This window comes from Phyllobates terribilis, unplaced genomic scaffold, assembly GCF_046119375.1.
Source record: "Phyllobates terribilis strain yellow unplaced genomic scaffold, ASM4611937v1 Scaffold_1__5_contigs__length_1240528914, whole genome shotgun sequence".
In the NCBI taxonomy this organism is placed as follows: Eukaryota; Metazoa; Chordata; class Amphibia; order Anura; family Dendrobatidae; genus Phyllobates; species Phyllobates terribilis.
The window spans coordinates 744,618,959-744,645,837 of NW_027362761.1; positions in this window are offsets into that span (position 1 = coordinate 744,618,959).

Here is a 26,879-nt window from a genome sequence, read left to right on the forward strand (position 1 = left end):
TTCACTGGTCCATTTCCAGATTTGTGCCCCTCGCCTGCTCCGCTTGAAGTGGTGGAAGAGGAGATCCCATGTATCGATGCCCAAATATTTGAACAGCCACGGCCACAGGAAGTCGACGCTGGCAATTTGTCACAAGAGGTGAACGATGACGAGACACAATTGCCAGGAAGTGAGGAGGTGGATCGTGGTGCGCAAGAGGGAGAGGAGGAGGTGGTGGATGATCTAGTAACTGACCCAACGTGGCAGGAGGACATGCAGAGCGAGGCCAGCAGCACAAAGGGTGAGGGAGGCAGAGTACCCCAACAGGCAGTAAGAAGCAGTGTGGTGGCTGCACACAGAAGGAGGGCAACAGTTCCCCGTAACACCAACATGAGGGACGTTGCCAGTACAACCTGTAGGTCTTCCAGAGTCTGGAATTTTTTTAAAGACTCTGCTGATAACCTCAAAAAGGCCATTTGTACCACCTGCCATGCCAGCATCAGCAGGGGTGACAAAACTACCAGCCTGACCACCACCAGCATGATCAGGCACATGGCAGCAAAGCACCTGACTTTGTGGGGCGAACCCCAGTGTCCACGACCAGTGTCAGCGGGTGTCACCACAGCTTCTACCGCTGTTGTGTGTGCAATAGACCCCGCTTTTGTGTGTGCGAGGCAATCCCCTTTCCATACTGCATGCAAAGATGCCCCCTCCTCTCAGTCTTCACTTGTTATGGCAGTTTCTCAAGAAACAGCATCAATGTCCACGTCCACGTCCCACCGCAGCGTTTAATTGTCCATATCCCAGACCTTTGAACGAAAGCGGAAATTTGCAGCTAACGCCCCACAGGCCACAGTCCTAAATTTGCACATTTCATGACTGCTTGCGTTGGAAATGCTGCCTTTTAGGCTGGTGGAGACGGAATCCTTCCGCAACCTTATGGCGGTGGCCGTCCCTCGGTACTCAGTCCCCAGCCGACACTATTTTGCCCGGTGTGCCATCCCCGCACTACCCAAGCACGTGTCCCAAAACATCTGCTGTGCCCTCAACAATGCAGTTACTGGGAGAGTCCACCTGACAACGGACACGTGGACAAGTGCTTGTGGCCAGGGATGGTACATCTCCCTGACGGCACACTGGGTAATCATAGTGGAAGCCGGGACCCAGTCGGACCTTGGGACGGAACACATCCTCCCCACAGCGAGGATTGTGGGCCCTATGTCAGTCAGAGTTGCCCCCACAGTGTACAGCTCCTGCGCATTCTCCTCCTCCTCCTCATGTTCAGCCTCCATCTCAGATATCACCACATCAGTTACAAGCTGGAAGCACTGCAGTACTGCCTCCGCCAAGCGGCAACAGGCTGTGCTGAAACTCATAAGCTTAGGTGAGAAACCTCACACTGCTTGTGAGTTGTGAACAGCTGTGAAAGAGCAGGCAGATCTGTGGCTGAGACCGCTGAACCTACACCCAGGCATGGTCGTGTGTGACATTGGCTGTAACCTGGTGGCGGCTCTGAGGTGAGGCGAGATCACACACGTACCATGTCTGGCTCATGTTCTTAACCTCGTGGTTCAGCGGTTTCTGAAATCGTACCCTGAGTTGCCAGATGTGATCGTCAAAGTAAGCCGCCTGTCAGCTCATTTTCGCAAGTCGGCTACAGATTCCGCCGCCCTTGCTGTGTTGCAGCAGCGTTTGCAGCTTCCATCACACCGACTTGTGTGTGATGTCCCAACACGTTGAAACTCTACCCTCCACATGTTGCAAAGGATTTGTGAGCAGAAGAGAGCAGTTGTGGAGTACCAGCTGCAACAAGGCCGTCGATATTCAGGTCAGACTCCACACATAAGACCTCAGGAGTGGACCTGGATATCTGACATATGTACCATCTTGACAAACTTTGAGGAGTCCACCAAGATGGTGAGTGGTGATGACGCCATCATTAGCGTCAGCATTCCACTTGTCTGTCTTTTGCAACGCTCTCTGCAGAGAATTAAAGAGGAGGCATTGCATCCAGAGTATGATGAGATGCATGAAGAAGCCATAGCGGTCGATTACACACAGCCCAGCCTCATCTCATCCCAACGTGCATTGGGGGACAATAAGGGAGAGGAGGAGAAGGAAGAAAAGGAGCTTGTATCATGCGCTGTAGATGGTAGTACCTGTGCAACTGTCATACCGTCGGTACAGCGTGGGTGGCCTGAGGACAGAGGGAGAAGGAGGAGGAGGAGAGCATGGTCAGTCGTCATTTTGGTGAGGACACGGAAGTCTTGCCCGTTACCAGTCTGGCATGCATGGCTGACTTTATGTTATGCTGCCTTAACCGTGACCCTCGCATTGTCAAAATGTTGGGTGACAGTCATTACTGGTTGGTGACACTTTTAGACCCCCGCTACAAGGAGAAATTCACTCTCTTATTCCTGAGGTGGAGAGGTCTACAAAAATGGGGCAGTACCAGAAGGCCCTTGCTGCAGAACTGTTAAAAAAATTCCCATCTGAACACGCTAGCGGCAGAGGTCACAGTTCGTTGACCAACCGAGGCGTACAAGTGAGAGAGAGGCAACTCCAATCCAGCAGAGGTAGGGGTACACTGTCAACGTTCTGGGACAGTTTTCTAAGACCCGCCCAGCTTACAGGTCCTGAGGCACGGGGTACTCTCACAATGAGTGGAAAGTTTCAAAAGATGGTGAGGGAGTACCTTGCCAACCGTACTAGCATCCTCCGTGATTCCTCTGTGCCTTTTAATTATTGAGTATCCAAGCTGGACACTTGGAATGAACTCTGTACGCCTTGGAGGTCCTGGCCTGCCCTGCCGCTAGCGTGTTATTGGAGCGTGTTTTCAGTGCCGCTGGGGGAATTAAAACTGATAAGCGCACTCGACTGTCAACTGACAATGCTGACAAGCTGACCCTTATCAAAATGAACAAGGGCTGGATTGAGCCACACTTCTCATCACCACCAAATGACAGCAGAGTAACATAAAGTCAAATCCACTGTGTTATTTCGGGAGGTGTATTCACATGCACCGTTTCACACCCACACATGGGTATACGCTTTCTCATTTCGGCTGATTTATGTTCTTCTCCTTATCCTCAGCCTCCACCACCACTATACCACCAGGGCGACCAAGGTCCGTGTTGCCATTTTTGAAAGTTCCTCCGTCCTAATTTTTGGCAGCTTTTGCTTGGAAGGCATAAGCAAATACTATGGGAGACCCACTCCCCAATAATGGGAATAATGTTTGTAATTAGCTCTACTGCATGGCTCTCGGAAGGGGCATTGCAAGTTCCTCCGTCCTAATTTTTGGCAGCTTTTGCTTGGAAGGCATAAGCAAAGACTATGGTAGACACACTCCCCAATAATGGGAATAATGTTTGTAATATGCTGTACTGCATGGCTCTTGTAAGGGGCACTGCAAGTTCCTCCTTCCTAATTTTTTTTCAGCTTTTGCTTAGAAGGCATAAGCATATACTATGGGGGACAAACTCCCCAATAATGGGAATAATGTTTGTAATATGCTGTACTGCATGGCTCTTGTAAGGGGCATTGCAAGTTCCTCCGTCCTAATTTTTGGGAGATTTTGCTTGGAAGGCATAAGCAAATGCTATAGGAGACCAACTCCCCAATAATGGGAATAATGTTTTTTAATATGCTGTACTGCATGGCTGTTGTAAGGGACATTGCAAGTTCCTCCGTCCTAATTTTTGGCAGCTGTTGCTTGGAAGGCATAAGCAAAGACTATGGGAGACACACTCCCCAATAATGGGAATAATGTTTGTAATATGCTGTACTGCATGGCTCTTGTAAGGGGCATTGCAAGTTCCTCCGTCCTAATTTTTGGCAGTTTTGCTTGGAAGGCATAAGCAAATAATATGGGAGACCCACTCCCCAATAATGGGAATAATGTTTGTAATATGCTGTACTGCATGGCTCTTGGAAGGGGCATTGCAAGCACCTCCGTCCTAATTTTTGGCAGCTTTTGCTTGGAAGGCATAAGCAAAGACTATGGGAGACACACTCCCCAATAATGGGAATAATGTTTGTAATATGCTTTACTGCATGGCTCTTGTAAGGGGCATTGCAAGTTCCTCCATGCTAATTTTTGGCAGCTTTTGCTTGGAAGGCATAAGCAAAGACTATGGGAGACACACTCTCCAATAATGGGAATAATGTTTGTAATATGCTGTACTGCATGGCTCTTGTAAGAGGCATTGCAAGTTCCTCCTTCCTAATTTTTGGCAGCTTTTGCTTGGAAGGCATAAGAAAAGACTATGGGAAACACACTCCCCAATAATGGGAATAATGTTTGTAATATGCTGTACTGCATGGCTCTTGTATGGGGCATTGCAAGTTCCTCCGTACTAATTTTTAGCAGCTTTGACTTGGAAGGCATAAGCAAATGCTATGGGAGAACCACTCCCCAATAATGGGAATAATATTTGTAATATGCTGTACTGCATGGCTCTTGTAAGGGGCAGTGCAAGTTCCTCCATCCTAATTTTTGGCAGCTTTTGCTTGGAAGGCATAAGCAAAGACTATGGAAGCCACACTCCCCAATAATGGGAATAATGTTTGTAATATGCTGTACTGCATGGCTCTTGTAAGGGGCATTGCAAGTTCCTCCGTACTAATTTTTGCCAGCTTTTGCTTGGAAGGCATAAGCAAAGACTATAGGAGACCCACTCCTCAATAATGGAAATTATGTTTGTAATATGCTGTACTGCATGGCTCTTGTTAAGGTCATTGCAAGTTCCTCCGTCCTAATTTTTGGCAGCTTTTGCTTGGAAGGCATAAGCAAAGACTATGGGAGACAAACTCCCCAATAATGGGAATAATGTTTGTAATATGCTGTACTGCATGGCTCTTGGAAGGGGCATTGCAAGTTCCTCCATCCAAATTTTTGGCAGCTTTTACTTGGAAGGCATAAGCAAAGACTATGGAAGACTCACTCCCCAATAATGGGAATAATGTTTGTAATATGCTGTACTGTATGGCTCTTGGAAGGGGTATTGCAAGTTCCTCTGTCCTAATTTTTGGCAGCTTTTGCTTGGAAGGCATAAGCAAAGACTATGGGAGACACACTCCCCAATAATGGGAATAATGTTTGTAATATGCTGTACTGCATGGCTCTTGTAAGGGGCATTGCAAGTTCCTCCATCCTAATTTTTGGCAGCTTTTGCTTGGAAGGCATAAGCAAAGACTATGGAAGACACACTCCCCAAAAATGGGAATAATGTTTGTAATATGCTGTACTGCATGGCTCTTGTAAGGGACATTGCAAGTTCCTCCATACTAATTTTTGGCAGCTTTTGCTTGGAAGGCATAAGCAAAGACTATAGGAGACACACTCCCCAATAATGGGAATTATGTTTGTAATATGCTGTACTGCATGGCTCTTGTTAGGGTCATTGCAAATTCCTCCGTCCTAATTTTTGGCAGCTTTTGCTTGGAAGGCATAAGCAAAGACTATCGGAGACCCACTCCCCAATAATGGGAATAATGTTTGTAATATGCTGTACTGCATGGCTCTTGGAAGGGGCATTGCAAGTTCTTCCATCCAAATTTCTGGCAGCTTTTACTTGGAAGGCATAAGCAAAGACTATGGAAGACTCACTCCCCAATAATGGGAATAATGTTTGTAATATGCTGTACTGCATGGCTCTTGAAAGGGGCATTGCAAGTTCCTCTATCCTAATTTTTGACAGCTTTTGCTTGGAAGGCATAAGCAAAGACTATGGGAGACACACTCTCCAATAATGGGAATAATGTTTGTAATATGCTGTACTGCATGACTTTTGTAAGGGCATTGCAAGTTCCTCCGTACTAATTTTTAGCAGCTTTGGCTTGGAAGGCATAAGCAAATACAATGGGAGACCCACTCCCCAATAATGGGAATAATGTTTGTAATATGCTGTACTGCATGGCTCTTGTAAGGGGCATTGCAAGTTCCTCCATCCTAATTTTTGGCAGCTTTTGCTTGGAAGGCATAAGCAAAGACTATAGGAGACACACTCCCCAATAATGGTAATTATGTTTGTAATATGCTGTACTGCATGGCTCTTGTTAGGGTCATTGCAAGTTCCTCCGTCCTAATTTTTGGCAGCTTTTGCTTGGAAGGCATAAGCAAAGACTATGGGAGAGAAACTCCCCAATAATGGGAATAATGTTTGTAATATGCTGTACTGCATGGCTCTTGTAAGGGGCATTGCAAGTTCCTCCATCCTAATTTTTGGCAGCTTTTGCTTGGAAGGCATAAGCAAAGACTATGGAAGACACACTCCCCAATAATGGGAATAATGTTTGTAATATGCTGTACTGCATGGCTCTTGTAAGGGACATTGCAAGTTCCTCCATACTAATTTTTGGCAGCTTTTGCTTGGAAGGCATAAGCAAAGACTATAGAAGACACACTCCCCAATAATGGGAATTATGTTTGTAATATGCTATACTGCATGGCTCTTGTAAGGGGCATTGCAAGTTCCTCCATCCTAATTTTTCGCAGCTTTTGCTTGGAAGGCATAAGCAAATACTATGGGAGACCCACTCCCCAATAATGTGAATAATGTTTGTAATATGCTGTACTACATGGCTCTTGGAAGGGGCATCGCAAGTTCCTCCGTCCTAATTTTTGGCAGCTTTTGCATGGAAGGCATAAGCAAAGACTATGGGAGACACACTCCCCAATAATGGGAATAATGTTTGTAATATGCTGTACTGCATGGATCTCGTAAGGGGCATTGCAAGTTCTTCCATCCAAATTTTTGGCAGCTTTTACTTGGAAGGCATAAGCAAATACTATGGGAGACCCACTCCCCAATAATGGGAATAATGTTTGTAATATGCTGTACTGCATGGCTCTTGTAAGGGGCATTGCAAGTTCCTCTGTCCTAATTTTTGGCAGCTTTTGCTTGGAAGGCATAAGCAAAGACTATGGAAAACACACTCCCCAATAATGGGAATAATGTTTGTATTATGCTGTACTGCATGGCTCTTAGAATTTGCATTGCATGTTCCTCCGTCCTAATTTTTGGCAGCTTTTGCTTGGAAGGCATAAGCAAAGACTATGGAAGACACACTCCCCAATAATGGAATAATGTTTGTGATATGCTGTACTGCATGGCTCTTGTATGGGGCATTGCAAGTACCTCCGTACTAATTTTTAGCAGCTTTTCCTTGGAAGGCATAAGCAAATGCTATGGGAAACCCACTCCCCAATAATGGGAATAATGTTTGTAATATGCTGTACTGCATGGCTCTTGGAAGGGGCATTGCAAGTTCCTCCACCCTAATTTTTGGCAGCTTTTGCTTGGAAGGCATAAGCAAAGACTATGGAAGACACACTCCCCAATAATGGGAATAATGTTTGTAATATGCTGTACTGCATGGCTCTTGTAAGGGGCATTGTAAGTTCCTCCGTCCTAATTTTTGGCAGCTTTTGCTTCGAAAGAATAAGCAAAGACTATGGGAGACACACTCCCCAATAATGGGAATAATGTTTGTAATATGCTGTACTGCATGGCTCTTGTAAGGGGCATTGCAAGTTCCTCCTTACTAATTTTTGGCAGCTTTTGCTTGGAAGGCATAAGCAAAGACTATGGGAGACACACTCCCCAATTATGGGAATAATGTTTGTAATATGCTGTACTGCATGGCTCTTGTAAGGGGCATTGCAAGTTCCTCCGTCCTAATTTTTGGCAGCTTTTACTTGGAAGGCATAAGCAAAGACTATGGGAGACACACTCCCCAATAATGGGAATAATGTTTGTAATATGCTGTAATGCATGGCTCTTGTAAGGGGCATTGCAAGTTCCTCCACCCTATTTTTTGGCAGCTTTTGCTTGGAAGGCATAAGCAAAGACTATGGGAGACACCCTCCCCTCTAATGAGAATAATGTTGGTAATATGCTGTACTGCATGGCTCTTGTAAGCGGCATTCCAAGTTCCCCCATCCTAGTTTTTGGCAGCTTTTACTTGGAAGGCATAAGCATAGACTTTGGGAGACACACTCCCCAATAATGGGAATAATGTTTGTTATATGCTGTACTGCATGGCTCTTGGAAGGGGCATTGAAAGTTCCTCCGTCCTAATTTTTGGCAGCTTTTGCTTGGAAGGCGTAAGCAAAGACTATGGGAGACACACTCCCCAATAATGGGAATAATGTTTGTAATATGCTGTAGTGCATGGCTCTTGTAAGGGGAATTGCAAGTTCCTCCATCCTAATTTATGGCAGCTTTTGCTTGGAAGGCATAAGCAAAGACTATGGGAAACAAACTCCCCAATTATGGGAATAATGTTTGTAATATGCTGTACTGCATGGCTCTTGTAAGGGGTATTGCAAGTTCCTCCATCCTAATTTTTGGCAGCTTTTGCTTGGAAGGCATAAGCAAATACTATGGGAGACCCACTCCCCAATAATGGGAATAATGTTTGTAATATGCTGTACTACATGGCTCTTGGAAGGGGCATCGCAAGTTCCTCCGTCCTAATTTTTGGCAGCTTTTGCATGGAAGGCATAAGCAAAGACTATGGGAGACACACTCCCCAATAATGGGAATAATGTTTGTAATATGCTGTACTGCATGGATCTCGTAAGGGGAATTGCAAGTTCTTCCATCCAAATTTTTGGCAGCTTTTACTTGGAAGGCATAAGCAAATACTATGGGAGACCAACTCCCCAATAATGGGAATAATGTTTGTAATATGCTGTACTGCATGGCTCTTGTAAGGGGTATTGCAAGTTCCTCTGTCCTAATTTTTGGCAGCTTTTGCTTGGAAGGCATAAGCAAAGACTATGGAAGACACACTCCCCAATGATGGAATAATGTTTGTGATATGCTGTACTGCATGGCTCTTGTATGGGGCATTGCAAGTACCTCCGTACTAATTTTTAGCAGCTTTTGCTTGGAAGGCATAAGCAAAGACTATGGGAGACACACTCCCCAATAATGGGAATAATGTTTGTAATATGCTGTACTGCATGGCTCTTGTAAGGGGCATTGTAAGTTCCTCCGTCCTAATTTTTGGCAGCTTTTGCTACGAAAGAATAAGCAAAGACTATGGGAGACACACTCCCCAATAATGGGAATAATGTTTGTAATATGCTGTACTGCATGGCTCTTGTAAGGGGCATTGCAAGTTCCTCCTTACTAATTTTTGGCAGCTTTTGCTTGGAAGGCATAAGCAAAGACTATGGGAGACACACTCCCCAATTATGGGAATAATGTTTGTAATATGCTGTACTGCATGGCTCTTGTAAGGGGCATTGCAAGTTCCTCCGTCCTAATTTTTGGCAGCTTTTGCTTGGAAGGCATAAGCAACGACTATGGGAGACACACTCCCCAATAATGGGAATAATGTTTGTAATATGCTATAGTGCATGGCTCTTGTAAGGGGCATTGCCAGTTCCTCTGTCCTAATTTTTGGCAGCTTTTGCTTGGAAGGCATAAGCAAAGACTATGGTAGACACACTCCCCAATAATGGGAATAATGTTTGTAATATGCTGTACTGCATGGCTATTTTAAGGGGCATTGCAAGTTCCTCCGTGCTAATTTTTGGCAGCTTTTGCTTGGAAGGCATAAGCAAATACTATGGGAGACCCACTCCCCAATAATGGGAATAATGTTTGTAATATGCTGTACTGCATGGCTCTTGGAAGGGGCATTGCAAGTTCCTCCGTCCTAATTTATGGCAGCTTTTGCTTGGAAGGCATAAGCAAAGACTATTGGAGACACAGTCCCAAATAATGGGAATAATGTTTGTAATATGCTGTACTGCATGGCTCTTGTAAGGGGTATTGCAAGTTCCTCCGTCCTAATTTTTGGCAGCTTTTGCTTGGAAGGCATAAGCAAAGACTATGGGAGACACACTCCCCAATTATGAGAATAATGTTTGTAATATGCTGTACTGCATGGCTCTTGTAAGGGGCATTGCAAGTTCCTCCGTCCTAACTTTTGGCAGCTTTTGCTTGGAAGGCATAAGCAAAGACTATGGGAGACACACTCACCAATAATGGGAATAATGTTTGTAATATGCTGTACTGCATGGCTCTTGTAAGGGGCATTGCAAGTAGAGATGAGCGGTGGTCGAATCGAACTGTTCGCCAATCTCAAATTCGAGCTGTTTTGGGTGGTGTTCGAGCCGTTCGGCGAACACGAACCATTTAAAAAAAATTCGGCTGTGTTCGTGCACCAAAATCATAACTGGATTTTTTCTCAGTAATGCTGAAAATTAATGTTAATACGCAGTTTGAGTGTATAGCGGGGCGGGTGGAGGGGCAGGGGATGGATCTCTGCATAAATAATGAAGATCTCCATTTTTTTTTCTCTTTCCCGCATTTACAGTGGTGAGGTGCAATCTGTCAGCCTATCAGCAGCGCACACACGGAGCGAATTGCTTTTTTTCACACAAGCAAGGGCATGTGTCATTGGCAGTGTATGTCACATGTCCTTGCCCTATAAGACCCAGCCATTTTCCCCGTCGCCACCATTTTCTTACTGCTGCAGCTGCGTGTTAGACGGCACCGCTGTTGCTGTGTGCTCTACACTTTGTTAATTTCAAGACAATTTTCGCACAAATCTACTGATATCTTGGGAGTAGGGAATAGTTGTGATTGCAGTCCTTTTAAGGACTAGGTTACATCATTTCCTACGACTTTTATCAGGCAGGTCTGTGCTCTTAAATAGATAGGTTGGGAGTAAAGACTAATTGTAATTGCAGTCCTTTTCAGGGCTAGGTTACATCAGTTCCTATCACTTTTATCAGGCAGGTCTGTGCTCTTAAATAGATAGGTTGGGAGTAAAGACTAATTGTAATTGCAGTCCTTTTGAGGGCTAGGTTACATCAGTTCCTATCACTTTTTGCCAGGCAGGTCTGTTTTAGTGCTGTGCAAGTTTTTTTCACAGCATTTGGCTAAATCTAGCAAAGGAAATCCTTTTTGGCCTCTTGTAGTGTGTGTTAGTCAGTGGAGTAGCCTATCTGTGTTGCAAGCTACACCACCTGTGTATAGAGTACCAATTTTTCTACTGCACCTAGCCAAGTAAAATCTTTTGGTCATAGCATCATTCTATTAGTCCATCTATACTAACCTCCACCAGGTTGAAAATTCAATATAATTTTTATCTGCATCTAGCTCTGATAAAATATTTCGGCTTGTAGCAGTGTGTGGGACTTGTTCTATTAGTCTATCTATACTAACCTCCACCAGGTTGCTAATTCAATATAATTTTTATTTGCATCTAGCTCTGAAAAAATATTTGGGCTTCGGCTTGTAGCAGTGTGTGGGACTTGTTCTATTAGTCCATCTATACTAACCTCCACCAGGTTGCAAATTCAATATATATTTTTTCTGCATCTAGCTCTTAAAAAATATTTCGGCTTGTAGCAATCTGTGGGACTTGTTCTATTATTCCATCTATACTAACCTCCACCAGGTTGCAAATTCAATATAACTTTTTTCTGCATCTAGCTCTGAAAAAATATTTTGGCTTGTAGCAGTGTGTGAGACTTGTTCTATTAGTCCATCTATACTAACTTCCACCAGGTTGAAAATTCAATATAATTTTTTCCAATTTTTTCCATTATCAAGATACGAGTTCCAAGCTATATTTAATAAATGCATAACATCGGCAGGGAACCACCCCAAAGATTATGGGACACACTCATTCCGCATAGGCGCGGCTACGGAAGCAGCAAGAGCAGGACTGTCAGAAACGGAAGTTCAGAGGATAGGGAGATGGAGATCCACGTGTTTGGCGAGATACATAAGACCGGACTTGTTATCCTAACGTGGTTTGTTTCTTTTACAGGTGACGCTAAGCCAACAGTGTGGGTGATAGGCCACTCGTATATATATATTGGGCAGAAAAAAGGGCGAAAGTCCACCCAGGCGGGAGGAAATTAGAGTTTCATCACACATATTTCAACTGGAGAGGTATTAGAGGCCTGCTATGGCCACAGGTACTAATGGAGGTAATCAAAGTAGGGAGAGAGGCAAGGGGTCCGGTCATATTAGTTATACAGGCCAGGGGAAACGACCTAGGTCATCACAAGAGCACATAACTAATGGCAATAATGAAACTAGACACTGAGTGCTTCAGAGAATTTTTCACAAAACTAACTATAGTATGGTCAGAGATTGTGCCGATAGCAGTAAGGCAAGGTGCGCGAGACATCACGGCCATCGAGCGGACAAGGCAGGTAATAAAAATTCGGATGGCAAAATTTAGAAGAGACAGAGGCGGTGTAGTGATACAACACCAACAACTTCAAGGAGATAAAGCAGGCCTCATACGGCCCGACGGTGTTCACTTAATGGATATTGGACTGGACATATTCCTGTCAGGACTCCAGGACGGAGAGGAACAAGCGTTAAGAATGATGGATGGGGGTCAGAGTCCTGCATACGAGTACGTAGGATCCTCCGTGGCCTGGAAATAGAAAGGACATGTTGGAGAGTTACACTTGTTGGTCAACTTGCCGGTGTGGAGACCCAGGGCATGCTGCAACAAGCTGAATTATTTTAGAAATAAAATGCCTTTCTAATGGAATGAGTATAAAGAGTTAATAAAGCTGTGACCGATCCTCACCCATTCAGTTGTAAGAGCTACATTATTGTATTGTCAAGGAAAGGGGGGCGGTAGGGGGGCTGAGCGTCTGAGTTTGGTTGGGGGTCCCCACAGTCTGCCAAGGCTAGATGCATTTAAAAATTCTTATTAGATACACAGGCGGTGCAGCTATCTTCGCAGCTGGGCTACTGCACCCAAAGTATTGCCTAGGCTAGATGCAGTTAAAAATTCTACGCTGACTAGCAGACACTGAAGCTTTGGAGCAGACCTCTGAGTAAACAGCTCTTCAGACTCAACCATCTGTGTTACCCCAAGCCATAGTGTATGTAGTTTCTTACAGTTAAAAGGGGGGGGGGCGACCCAATCCACCTGGAATTGACAATGCCAACGTCACGTAAAACACAGCAAGGGGACTCCAAAAAGAGTCTCCATTTTTTCCAAAAATTGTGGCACAGACACCACTTAAGTGGCATCAATTGCCCCAGAGTTGCTTAAATCGGTTGGTGAGGTGATTTTACCAAATCCTCAAGCTTTTAGTCTCCCCAGGATGACACAGGGGTAGAAAAGTCCTTGCGGATCCATGATTTGTTCATCTTTATTATTGTTGAGCCACCCCCGTATGTTCAAGTTCGGTTCGGTTCGTCGAACACCCGTGTGTTCGCCGAACTGTTCGTCGAACTGTTCGTCGAACACCTTTGAACACCGTTAAAACCAATGGCCGGCAAACAAAAACACATAGAAACACATAGAAAACACCTTCAAAGGTGTCCAAAAGCTGACAAACTGCTCAGAAGACATAACTAACACATGGAAAAGTGACAAGTACATATAGTCATGCGAAAAGAAAAGAGATGGAGGAGTAAAAGGAGGGGGAGACACAGATATAGGCATGTCATGCCCTTCTAAAATCCAAAAAGTGAGAAGCCGACACGGCCAGTCCGTTCCTGCCCGTGTGACCTCCGTGTCGCCGGGTTTGTGCCAGAGCCTCGGTGGACCCTGACGGCCAGCCCCCCTCTCCCAATACAGGTGCCTGTCCGCTGGTGGGTTGAGCGAGCCCCCCTGTGGTGGAGGCAGCTCTAAGCTTTTTAATTTAAATTGTCTCTCTAATTTGAATGAATACACTTTAAATCCTTTTACAAGGATCTATTGGAGGGCGAGTCTCATGCCAGCAGTCGCGTAATTCCAGGTCCAGTAGCGTCCACTAAACCTGCTGCAGTTAAAAAGCTTTTATAAGGATCGAGCTCGGCTGTCCACCGCAAGGCATCCTACCGCCAGTCCCAGCCCCTATGCCTTAGGGTGCCTCCTGATGCTCTTCACTGAGTATCCCGTGGTCCCGAAGCATTTCCTTTGAAAAAATTAAGTGTCCAAACTACAGGTGGTGTAGCTTGCTTAACAGCCGGGATAATCCACTGACTAGCAGACACTGCTACTAGGCACAAAGTATTTCCTGGGCTAGATGCAGTTAAAAATTTGTAATTAGATACTCTCGTTGGATGCTGAGAAAGCATTCCATAGAGTCTCCTGGCACGCCATATATTATTCTCTTAAAAAGCTTGGGGTAGGGGTCTAGGGGACCCTTTTATAGCCAAAATCACGGCCCTGTATCGCAATACGTCACCTAGGCTGAAGATAAATGGAACATTTTCATCACCTTTCATAATCACCAATGGGACAAGGCAGGGATGTCCTCTGTCCCCTCTCTTATACATCCTAGTGATGGAGCACCTGCTCTCATCAATTCGCCATAACCCCAATATTAGGTGGATTGAGGTGGGAGGCACCGAGTACAAGTGCTCTGCATTTGCTGATGATGTCCTAGTATATATCACTTAATCACATATATCCATCCCTGCTGTTATGGCTGAAATAGATCACTTTGTTACATGGTCAAATTTTAAAATCAATGCAGCGAAGTCTGAGGCCCTCGATGTCTCCCTCTCCAAATCCATACAGGATTCCATCCAGTCCAACTTTCCCTTTGCCTGGCCCTCACAGGGTATCAAATACTTAGGAATTCATATTCATAGAGACCTCTCCCGTCTGTTATCTTAATTTTGGGCCCTTTATTGAACAACTCCATACAGACCACGGTTGGCAAGTTAGAACTGTAAGTTTCACTATGTGAACCACTGGTGTTTTGTGGAAAAGCACATGTACACTGACATAGACACTTCATTCTGATCATGGCACAATCAAGAAGTATGTAGCTGATTCACAGTATTCACGTGTGCGTGCTGATAAGGGAAAATTGAGGACTCTTTCCCCCAGGCAATTATGTCAGGTTAAAAGAGCAGCGGCAAAAAAGCCTTGTCATAGCAGCAGACAAGTTTTTGAAGTTGCTGGTGCCTCCAACGTCCCCTGAACAACAAGATGCAGGGTCCTTCAGAGGTTTGCAGCTGTGCGTAAGCCATCCTGTCGACCTCCTCTATCCACTGTACACAAGCAGAAACGGCTCCAGTGGGCCAAACAATACATGAAGACTGACTTCAAAACTGGTTTGTTCACCGATGAGTGCCGTGCAATGCTCGATGGTCCAGATGGATGGAGTGGAGGATGGCTGGTTGATGGACACCCCATGCAAACACGGCTACGGGGCCAACAAGGAGGAGGTGGAGTAATGTTTTGGGCTGGAATCATGGGGAGAGAGATTGTTGGCCCCTTTAGGATCCCTGAAGGGGTAAAGATGAACTCCATAATGTATGTGGAGTTTCTCAAACAGCACTTCCTGCCATGGTTCAAGAAGAAGAACCGTGTATTCTGCAGCAAGATCATTTTCATGCATGCATCATCAAAAGGAGTGTCTATGATGGCGGGAGGCAGTTCACATGTAAGCAACAGCTCTGGGAGGGTATTCTGTCCTCATGCAAAACAATTGAAGCAGAAACCATCCAAAACCTGACAAATTCAATGGACGAGAGAGTTCAGAAGCTCCTTTCAAACAAGGGGTCCTATGTGCAAATGTAACATCACCTAGATTAAAGTTTTGAGTTGAAAACTGTGTGATTTCAGTTTCTAATAACCTGCTAATGCTTATAATTTCAAAAATGACCATTTTTTTGTTCTTTATTAAAATGAAAAGGTTGATCGAAGAGTGTGGGGGATCTAAGCGTGTGGCAACCCAGTAGTCAGGATTATTTCGAATTCTGACAATCTGAGGGTCATGTTGCAGGTAGTGCAGCAAGAAGGCACTCATGTGTCTTGCACATCTAGGAGCCCCAAAATTATTTTCCGGGCTAGATGCAGCTAAAAATTATTATTAATTTGAAAGCTGGTGGAGCTTAGTATAGATGGCCTAATAGAATCAGTACTGCAAACTGCTACAAGGCCCAAATTATTTTCCAGCCAAGATACAGATAAACATGATTAGTAATTTTAAATCTGGTGGAGTTTAGTATAGATGGCCTAATAGAATCAGTACTGCAAACTGCTACAAGGCCCAAATTATTTTCCAGCCAAGATACAGATAAACATGATTAGTAATTTTAAATCTGGTGGAGTTTAGTATAGATGGCCTAATAGAATCAGTACTGCACACTGCTACAAGGCCCAAATTATTTTCCAGCCAAGATACAGATAAACATGATTAGTAATTTTAAATCTGGTGGAGTTTAGTATAGATGGCCTAATAGAATCAGTACTGCACACTGCTACAAGGCCCAAATTATTTTCCAGCCAAGATGCAGATAAACATGATTAGTAATTTTAAATATGGTGGAGTTTAGTATAGAATCAGTACTGCACACTGCTACAAGGCCCAGATTATTTTCCAGCCAAGATACAGATAAACTCGATTAGTAATTTGAAAGCTTAAAATGGTTGGTGAGGTGATTTTAACAAATCATCAAGCTTTTACTCTCCCCAGGATGACACAGGGGTAGAAAAATCATTTCGGATCCATGATTTGTTCATCTTTATGAACGTGAGTCTGTCTACATTGTCAGTGGAGAGCTGCGTGCGTTTATCTGTCAGCACACCACCAGCAGCGCTGAACACATGTTCAGACCGAACGCTGGCTGCGGGGCATGACAAGATCTCCAAGGCGTAAGTGGCGAGCTCCGGCCATTTATCCAGATTGGAAGCCCAAAAAGAGCAAGGGTCCAGTGACACAGTCATGGCTTCAATGTTTACTTGGAGATACTCCTGTACCATCATCTCTAGGCGTTGACTATGTGTCAGACTTCTTGTCTCCTGTGGCCTTGCAAAGGTTGGGCTAAAAAGTGGTGAAATGATTCCGCAAAATTGATGTTACCAGCAGATACTGTGTTTCTGTTACGTTTTGAGTGCTGAACACTCAACGGTCCCACGGTTGGCAAGTTGGAACTGTGAGATTCACTACATGCACCACTAGTGTTTTGGGGAAAAGCACATGTAAGATTCTGCAACAGTCTCTGCTGATACTCCTGCATGCGTGCATCTCTTACTATGGCAGGAATAATTTCTGCAAATTTACTTTTGCACCGGGGATCAAACAGTGTGGCAACCCAGTAGTCAGGATTATTTCTAATTCTCACAAATCGAGGGTCATGTTGCAGGTAGTGCAGCAAGAAGGCACTCATGTGTCTTGCGCATCCAGGAGCACCAAGTCCCTGTTGTGTTGGTGGCGAGGTAACAATCATGCTTCCTTCCTCTGCCCTCTCCCCCCAACCTCGCACAACAGAAATGTGATCAAGGTCTCCCTCATCTGATGAGTCTTCCATCAGTTCGTCCTCCTCTTCTTCCTGGGCTCCTGCACCTTCCTCACTAGTTTGGCTGCTACCATGCGCCCTGGTAAATCCATCTCCCCCACCCTAACATGCCTGCCGCCTTGGTGCTGCCGACCTTGCAGATGTTAGCCCTTCCGCATACAACTCCTCCTCCTCTACTTCCTCCACCTCCTCTTGTGCCACCACTTGACTCCGAATTCTGTTTAACATGTGCTCCAGAATGTAAATCACCGGAATAGTCATGCTGATAATGGCATCTTCAGCATTAAACATCTTCGTCGCCATTTCAAAGCTATGCAGAAGGATGCATAGGTCCCTGATCTGAGACCACTCCTCCAGCGTGATTTGCCCCACCTCTGGATCTCGTTGGCCCAGGCTATACGTCAGAACGTATTGCACCAGGGCTTGTCGGTGCTGCCACAGTTGCTGCAACATGTGCAGAGTTTAATTCCACCGGGTAGGCACATCGCATTTTAGCTGGTGAAGTGGCAAGCCCAACGACATCTGTAGAGATGTAAGTCGCTGAGCTGCGGGATGCGAACGGCGGAAGTGAGCACACAGCGACCGTGCCCTCTGCAGAAGGCCATCTAGTGCGTGATAGGGGGCTAAAAATTCAGGTTCAACACGTGAGCCATACAAGGCACGTGTGTGACATTGCCCCGGCGAAGGGCCGCACCCAGGTTTGCAGCATTGTCGCACACGGCCTTCCCTGGTTTCAGGTCCAGTGGAGACAATCATTCATGAAACTGGTTCTCCAGAGCTGACCACAACTCCTCAGCTGTGTGACACATTTCCCAGACATTTCAAAGTAAAAACCACCTGATGACGTTGATCCCTGCTGCCAGCATAGTAAGGAGGTGTGCAGGATACCTTCTGCGCAGTTAGAAACCTTGTGGCATGACCAGACAGGCTTTGGGTGCAGGTGGAGGACCGAGAGGAGGTTGAGGAGGCAGAAGCAGTGGAGGAACTTCGAGATAAAGAGGATTGACGCACAACTCGTGGGGATGGCAAGACTTGGACAGCAGCCCTTGTCCTGTTGTCACCATAGTTACCCAGTCCCAGTCAGCGACATGTAACACCCCTGTCCATGCCTACTTGTCCAAGTGTCTGTGGTGAAATGCACCCTGTCACACACAGAGTTTCCCAAAGAAGCGGTGATGTTGTGTGCGACATGCTGGTGGAGCGCAGGCACACCTTTCTTTGAGAAGTAGTGCTGACTGGGCATCTGGTACTGGGGCACTGCGATGGACATAAGGTCTCGAAAATCCTCTGTGTCCACCAGGTGGATAGACAGCATTTCTGTAGCCAAGAGCTTGCAGATGGTGAAATTCAACCTCTTAGCTTTGTCATGGCTAGGAGAAAATGGTCTTTTACTTGTCCACATCTGAGGAACCGAGGGCTGGCTGTTGTGCTTAGACGGGGTTGAGAAGGGTGTCCCCGGCAAACTGCCGGTCTGTGAGGAAGATGCAGGTGGACATGTTAGGTTGCCTTGATCCAAAGGTGGTGCTATCGATGTTGGACAGCGCTAAACACCAGCTGGTGTTTCCACCTCCAAAGAAAATGATGACCTGCCAATCACGCTGGCTGTTGCGGGTAAAGAGGTGGCAGGTCTGCGTCACAAAACAGGTGTGACTGCTGTCCCCCCCAGTCACAGAGGATAAAGAAGCCGCGGATGCACAAGATGTGGTAGACGGTGGTTGGCCCGGCCGGCTAGGCCGCATTGTAGCACAGTGAACATCCCACTGCAACTTATGCTTCATATCCATGTGCCGGTTCATGCATGAAGTACTCAAACTATGTATTTTTTGGCCTCTACTTAGCTTTTGCTGACAAATGTTACAGATAACACGAGTTGGGTCATCCTTATCGATCTGAAAAAATTCCCAGGCTATGCAAGGCTTAGCACCCATGCGACCTGAAGAGCCACCACAACTTGTGGTCAGAGGCAGAGTTGTGTTTGAGGATGCAGTTGTTGACGTGCTTCCAGTACTACGTCTCTGTCCAGGAAGGCGCAACCTGACCTCGTCGTCACTAGCATCCTCCTCCACCTCCTCTGCTGACCTCATTGACTGGCTGACTGTGGGTTGACAGTAAGTGGGATCTCCAACCTCGTCATCATCACCCTGTGTGTTATCACACCCGTTGTCCTCAGAGCCAACCTCTTCCTGCCCTGACAAAAAACTCAAGTTGTCGCTCCAATCAGGTATTTGAGTCTCATCATCGTCTTCCTTATTGTCTCCACCAACAGGAGTTACAGTTTGGGAATGAGGGTCTACATTAAGGTCAGAACCTTCTGCGTCTGGTCCTGGATCCGACTCATAAAGATTCTGGGCATCAGTGCAGATCATTTCCTCATCTGGATTCACAGAAGCTCTGGAGCCGACCTCTAATTCCCAGGCTATAGTATGAGTAAACAGCTCTGCTGACTCAACCATCTGTTCTACCCCATACTCAGACGGGCAGCTGGAGACTTGGGAGCTGTGAGGAAGCAAGTGCAATTGGGGTGACACCTCTGAGTACTGGAGTATTTGTGATGTTGAGGTGGAGGAGAGCAAACTTAAAGGAGCACTTGATATCCGTTGAAGCCCCTGCTGTTTTTGTGCCTCATCGGGAATTTGTAGCGATTGGCGTGGCCGTAAGAAAGGGATCTTATCACATTGTCCGCTAAAAGAAGTAGACATCTTAGTTTGGCTGGAAGATGGTCTTTCTTCTGCAGATGTTACTGTTGCTTTAACACCTACCCCACGGACACAACCTTTTTTTCCCTTACCCAACACGACTATTCCCCTTTCCACCAGCAGCAGGCCTTTTTCCACTCATTTTAGTGGTTAACTAATTGACAACTCTGGAGTTGTTTGCACAAAAAACAATGGATGGGAACCGAGCAGAGCTGAGTGGCCAAACTGTGGTATTAGCCCAAAAGTGTTGGCTGGGTTAGATGCAGATAAAAATTATTTTGAATTTGCAACCTGGTGGAGGTTAGTATAGATGGACTAATAGACCAAGTCCCACACACTGCTACAAGCCAAAGCAGAAATATTTTTTCAGAGCTAGATGCAGAAAAAAATTATATTGAATTTGCAACCTGGTGAAGGTTAGTATAGATGGACTAATATAACAAGTCCCACACACTGCTACAAGCCGAAATATTTTTTCAGAGCTAGATGCAGATAAAAATTATATTGAATTAGCAACCTGGTGGAGGTTAGTATAGATGGACTAATTGTTAGAACCTTGCTCTTAGTTTTTTTCCTTTGCTGGTCACATGACCTTGTTGGCCTATTTAATCCTGCTCCGCCCTTCTGGCTTTGCTGGACTTCATTGTATAACTACTTTCTAGCTAGCCTGTGCTCTGTATCTAACTCTGTTAGTTTGCTTGGTCTACGGACCTCTATGTTCTATATATTTTGTTTGTTCGTCTGTCTGCTACTATTTCTGTTAGGAGGTGTCCCATTTTCCTCCCAGTCCTTAGTACTTGTAGGGATTCCTTCCCCACATCTATAGGTCTCCGTACAGACTAGCTTAGGACTTTAGCAGGTCTGATCGCAGGATCAGGTTCCCTGTTACATCGTAGGGATTCAGCTGAGTTCTATCGTAGGGACAGATCTCCTCTCTTTCCTTAGCTCTGGTAGCAGAACATAACAGTAAGTCCAGCCTGCAAATTCTCTAAGGAAAGATTTTTCTGTTCCATCATGGTGTCGGTTCAGGATTTGGCTCATCGCCTGCAGGGACTCTCTCTGGAGGTGGCCGAGCTCCGTCAGCACGTGAGTAACTGTCCTGGAGCACATTTCTTGGAGCCTAAGGTATGTTTGCCGGATTTATTTTTTGGTGAACACCGAGAATTTTTTTCATTTAAAAATGCTTGCTTATTGTATTTTCGTTTGAGACCCAAGTCCTCTGGGGATGAATCCCAGCGCATAGGGTTCATAATGTCACTTTTGCGCAAAGAGCCTCAGGAGTGGGCCTTTTCTTTGCAACCTAGTGATACATGCTTCAGATCAGTGGATAGTTTTTTTTCTGCTTTGGGACTATTATATGATGATCCTGACCGTGTCGCATCAGCTGAGACTGAGTTGAGACGTTTGAAACAGGGATCAGGTAATGTGGAAAAATATTGTACTCATTTCCGTCGTTGGTCTACTCAAACAGGGTGGAACCATTCTGCTCTGAAAAGTCTATTTCTTGCTGGGCTCAATGAAAGGGTTAAAGACCTGCTAATTGCTTATCCTACACCTGAAGATTTGCAACAGGCTATGCAATTAGCTATACGGGTGGATAGGAGACTGCGTGCAAGGGTTAATGAGAGCAAATCCTCTGCTATGTCAGTTTCTGGTTATGAGAATGTGTCTACTAACAGTGGTGAACCGATGGAGATTGGATCGGTGGCACCTCGCTCTCAAGAAAAAGACCGTAGATTTTTTGAAGGCTTGTGTTTCTATTGCGGAAAATCTGGTCATTTGATTAAAGGCTGTGAGCTTCGTATGAAGAAAGAAAAAAAAATGGTCAGTCATGCCCGTATTGCCTGTTTAAATTCCAAGGGTATATTTTTAGCTGCTTCCACGATTGCTCAGGAAAAATTAATGGAATTTCGGGTGTTTGTTGATTGTGGGTCTACTCTGAATGTAATTGATGGGGGATTCTTGGAAAGACTCAATTTAAAACCCGAACCTTTATCATCCCCCATTGCTGTGGTTTCTGTGGATGGTTCCCCTTTGAAGAATATTACTCTCAAGGTCTGTGAATTTCCTCTCACTATTAATGGTGTTCACCATGAGAAATTGGATTTGGTAGTTTTGAATAACTTGCCTTCTCCAGTAATATTGGGATTGCCCTGGTTAAAATTTCACAATCCTGTACTGGATTGGTCTACCAGTGAAATTAAATCGTGGAGCCATAAATGTTATGACAAGTGTTGTAACGGGCGTATTGCAGCTTTGGATAGGGGAGAATTGCCTGTTCCTATTCAGGATTTTTGGAGAGTTTTTTCTGAGAAGGAATCGCAGGTTTTGCCTCCCCATAGAGACTATGATTGTTCTATTGAATTTGTCCCTGGAGCGACTCTTCCTAAAAGTCGTTTATTTAACCTTACTATTCCTGAGAGGAAGGCTTTGGAGGAATACATACAGACAAGTTTGGCCGCCGGTCACATTAGGCCTTCTAAGTCTCCTGTGGCGGTTGGATTTTTTTTTGTAAAAAAAAAGGACGGCGGTTTACGTCCTTGTCTGGATTTTCGTGAGATTAACAAAATTACTGTACGCAATCCTTACCCACTGCCATTGATTCCTGATCTGTTTAACCAGTTAATGGGGGCCAAGTGGTTCTCTAAAATTGACCTTAAGGGGGCATACAATCTGTTGCGCATGAAGGAGGGTGACGAATGGAAGACTGCTTTTAACACTCCTGTGGGTCATTTTGAGAATCTGGTTATGCCTTTTGGTCTTACTAATGCTCCTGCATTTTTTCAGAATCTTATTAATGACATCCTTAGACCTTTGATCGGAAAAAATGTGGTTGTGTATTTGGATGACATTTTGATTTATTCGCCGGATCTGGAGTCTCATTGGTGGAGCGTACGTGAGGTATTACAGTTATTAATGGACAATTTGCTTTTTGCTAAGCTGGAGAAATGTGAGTTCGCTGTACAGAGAATTAGTTTTTTGGGTTACATTATCTCCAGCGATGGTTTTGAGATGGACCCGGTGAAAGTTCAAGCTGTACAGGAATGGCCTAGGCCTATTGGTTTGAAATCGATACAGAGGTTTTTAGGTTTCGCCAATTATTACAGAAAATTCATAAAAAAAATTTCTAGTATTGTCAAACCTCTGACCGATCTCACCAGGAAAGGTGCTGATGCGGTTCAGTGGTCTTCTGAGGCCATAGAAGCTTTTGTGTATCTCAAGGAGAGGTTCACCTCTGCTCCCATCCTTATGCAGCCTGATGTGACTAAGCTGTTTTTGGTTGAGGTTGATGCTTCCTCTGTGGGGGTTGGCGCAGTATTGTCTCAGGATAACGGGGATGGATTACATCCCTGTGCCTTTTTTTCAAAAAAATTTTCGGAGACTGAACTGAATTACGATATTGGTAATCGGGAATTATTGGCTATTAAACTCGCATTTGAACACTGGCGCCACTTCTTGGAAGGTGCGGAATTTCCCATTCAGGTTCTTACGGTTCATAAAAATCTGATATATCTTGATGCTGCCAAGCGCCTGAATGCCCGTCAGGCTAGGTGGGCACTGTTTTTCTCGCGGTTTAATTTCTCCGTTACTTACATCCCTGGTACTAAGAATGTTAAGGCGGATGCCTTGTCTCGCAGTTTTTCTCCCATAGTCGGTGCTGAGAAAGAGGAGAACATTTTACAAGAAGGTGTTGTGATAGCTGCTTTGGACTCCGTTTTGGAAGATGAGATTCTTAAAGCACAGGAGAATGCCCCACCTAACACTCCTCATGGGAGGTTGTTTGTGCCTGGGACCTTTAGGAGAGATTTGTTTGTTGAGTGTCACGAGTCTCGGTTGGCAGGTCATCCCGGAATCTCTGAGACCAAGAGACTGGTGGGTCGCAGTTTTTGGTGGCCTGGATGGCAGAAGGAGGTCATTAAGTGGGTGCGTCAATGTACTATATGTGCTAGATCTAAGTCCTCACATACTCCTGCTGCGGGGTTGCTTTGTCCTTTGGAGGTTCCCAGTGCTCCTTGGACACATTTGGCTATGGACTTTATAACAGACCTTCCCCCCTCTGAGGGTTTTACTGTCATCTGGTTGGTCGTGGACCGTTTTAGCAAGATGTGTCACTTGGTTCCCTTCGTCAAACTGCCCTGCGCTAAAACTCTCACTAAGGCCTTTGTCAAGGAAATTGTCAGACTTCATGGCGTTCCTACTGACATTGTTTCTGATAGGGGTCCTCAGTTCGTGGCTCGTTTTTGGCGTGCCTTTTGTGACAGGTTGGGAGTTCATTTGTCGTTCTCATCCGGATATCATCCTGAATCTAATGGCCAGACAGAAAGGAAAAACCAGGATGTTGAGCAGTTCTTGCGTTGTTTTGTGGCAGACAATCAAGAGGGGTGGTCTGAGTTTCTGCCACTTGCTGAATTTGCTCTGAACAATCATACATCTTCTTCTGCTGGTTGTTCGCCTTTTTTTTGTTGTTCTGGGAGACATCCGTCGTTTGGGTCGTTCTCCAAGTTGGGATCTGCCGTGCCTGAGGAGGAGAATTTTTCCGGTGATTTGGAGAGAGTTTGGACGGATGTGCGTGGTAATCTTCAGGAGGCCAACAGAAAATCTAAAGACTACTTTGATAGGAAACGACAGGAGGTTTTGTTCGCTGTTGGTGACATGGTTTGGTTGTCCTCTAGGAATCTGCGGTTGAGGATTCCTTCTAAGAAATTGGGTCCCAAGTTTGTAGGGCCCTTTAAGGTGCTTCAGGTTGTCAACCAATCTGCTATTAGGTTGGAGGTTCCTACCTCCTGGAGAATTAATCCGGTATTTCATGTCTCTCTGTTAAAAAAAGCTGTTGTGTCGGATGGTGACGCCTCTGCCTCTGTTCCTCCGGTGGTGGAGGACGGGGAATATGAAATTTCTCGCATCCTTAACTCTAGACTGTATAGAGGTAGTTTGCAGTATCTTGTGGCCTGGAAAGGTTTCGGACCCGAGGATAACTCTTGGGTGAGGTCAGATGATGTTTCCGCGTCCAGACTTATCAGAGCGTTTCACAGGAGATTTCCTGATAAGCCTGGTCCTAGGGGATCCGGAGGATCCTCTTAGAAGGGGGGGTACTGTTAGAACCTTGCTCTTAGTTTTTTTCCTTTGCTGGTCACATGACCTTGTTGGCCTATTTAATCCTGCTCCGCCCTTCTGGCTTTGCTGGACTTCATTGTATAACTACTTTCTAGCTAGCCTGTGCTCTGTATCTAACTCTGTTAGTTTGCTTGGTCTACGGACCTCTATGTTCTATATATTTTGTTTGTTCGTCTGTCTGCTACTATTTCTGTTAGGAGGTGTCCCATTTTCCTCCCAGTCCTTAGTACTTGTAGGGATTCCTTCCCCACATCTATAGGTCTCCGTACAGACTAGCTTAGGACTTTAGCAGGTCTGATCGCAGGATCAGGTTCCCTGTTACATCGTAGGGATTCAGCTGAGTTCTATCGTAGGGACAGATCTCCTCTCTTTCCTTAGCTCTGGTAGCAGAACATAACACTAATAGAACAAGTCCCACACACTGCTAATAGCCGAATTATTTTTTCAGAGCTAGATGCAGATAAAAATTATTTTGAATTTGCAACCTGGTGGAGGTTAGTATAGATGGACTAATAGAATGATGCTATGCCCAAAAGGTTTTACTTCACTAGGTGCAATAAAAAAAATTGTATTCTATACACAGGTGGTGTAGCTTGCAACACAGATAGGCTACTCCACTGACTAACACACACTGCAAGAGGCCAAAAATGATTTGCTTCGCTAGATTTAGCCAAATGCTGTGAAAAATACTTGCACAGCACTGGCACAGACCTGCCTGGCAAAAAGTGATAGGAACTGATGTAACCTAGCCCTCAAAAGGACTGCAATTACAATTAGACTTTACTCCCAACCTATCTATTTAAGAGCACAGACCTGCCTGATAAAAGTGATAGGAAGTGATGTAACCTAGCCCTCAAAAGGACTGCAATTACAATTAGTCTTTACTACCAAACTATCTATTTAAGAGCACAGACCTGCCTGATAAAAGTCGTAGGAAATTATGTAACCTAGTCCTCAAAAGGACTGCAATCACAATTATTCATTACTCCCAAGCTATCTGTAGATTTGTGCGAAAATTGGCTTGAAATTAACACTCAAAGTATAGCGCACACAGCAAAAGCGGTGCCGTCTAACACGCAGCTGCAGCAGTGAGAAAATGGTGGCGATGGGGAAAATGGCTGGGTCTTATAGGGCAAGGACATGTGACATACACTGCCAATGACACATGCCCTTGCTTGTGTGAAAAAAAGCAGCTCACTTCGTGTGTGCGCTGCTGATAGGTTGACAGATTGCACCTCCCCACTGTAAATGCGGGAAAGAGAAAAAAAAATGGAGATCTTCATTATTTCTGCAGAGATCCACCCTCTGCCATTGCCCCCGCCCCGCTGTACACTCAAACTGCGTATTAACATTAATTTTCAGCATTACTGAGAAAAAATCCAGTTATGATTTTGGTGCACGAACAGTTATCGAACATAACCTCGAACAGCCGAATTTTTTTCAAATTGTTCGTGTTCGCCTAACGGCTCGAACACCATCCAACTCGAATTTGAGATTGGCGAACAGTTCGAGTCGAACACCGCTCATCTCTAGTTATCAGTACATAAAAGAGAAATGACACAAAATCTTTAATGCTCAGTTTTTTTTCTGATGTCTCTATCAGAGTGAACTAACTGAGGCTATGGTTTAGGATTCCTGAACTTACAAATTGGAAGTGAAATTTAGATTTGAGCTCAGCAAAGAACGTAGGGGGAGCAGCTACTAATGGCTACATGTCCCAAAGGATAGCAGATAGGGCACAATTTGTTATTGCCTATTTTTGGTCTAGTCTTTGATGTTCTGTTACTTGTTTTCACTAGTCCCAGATTCTTTTTTTAATTTGAGCATTTTTAAAAGTCTTTTT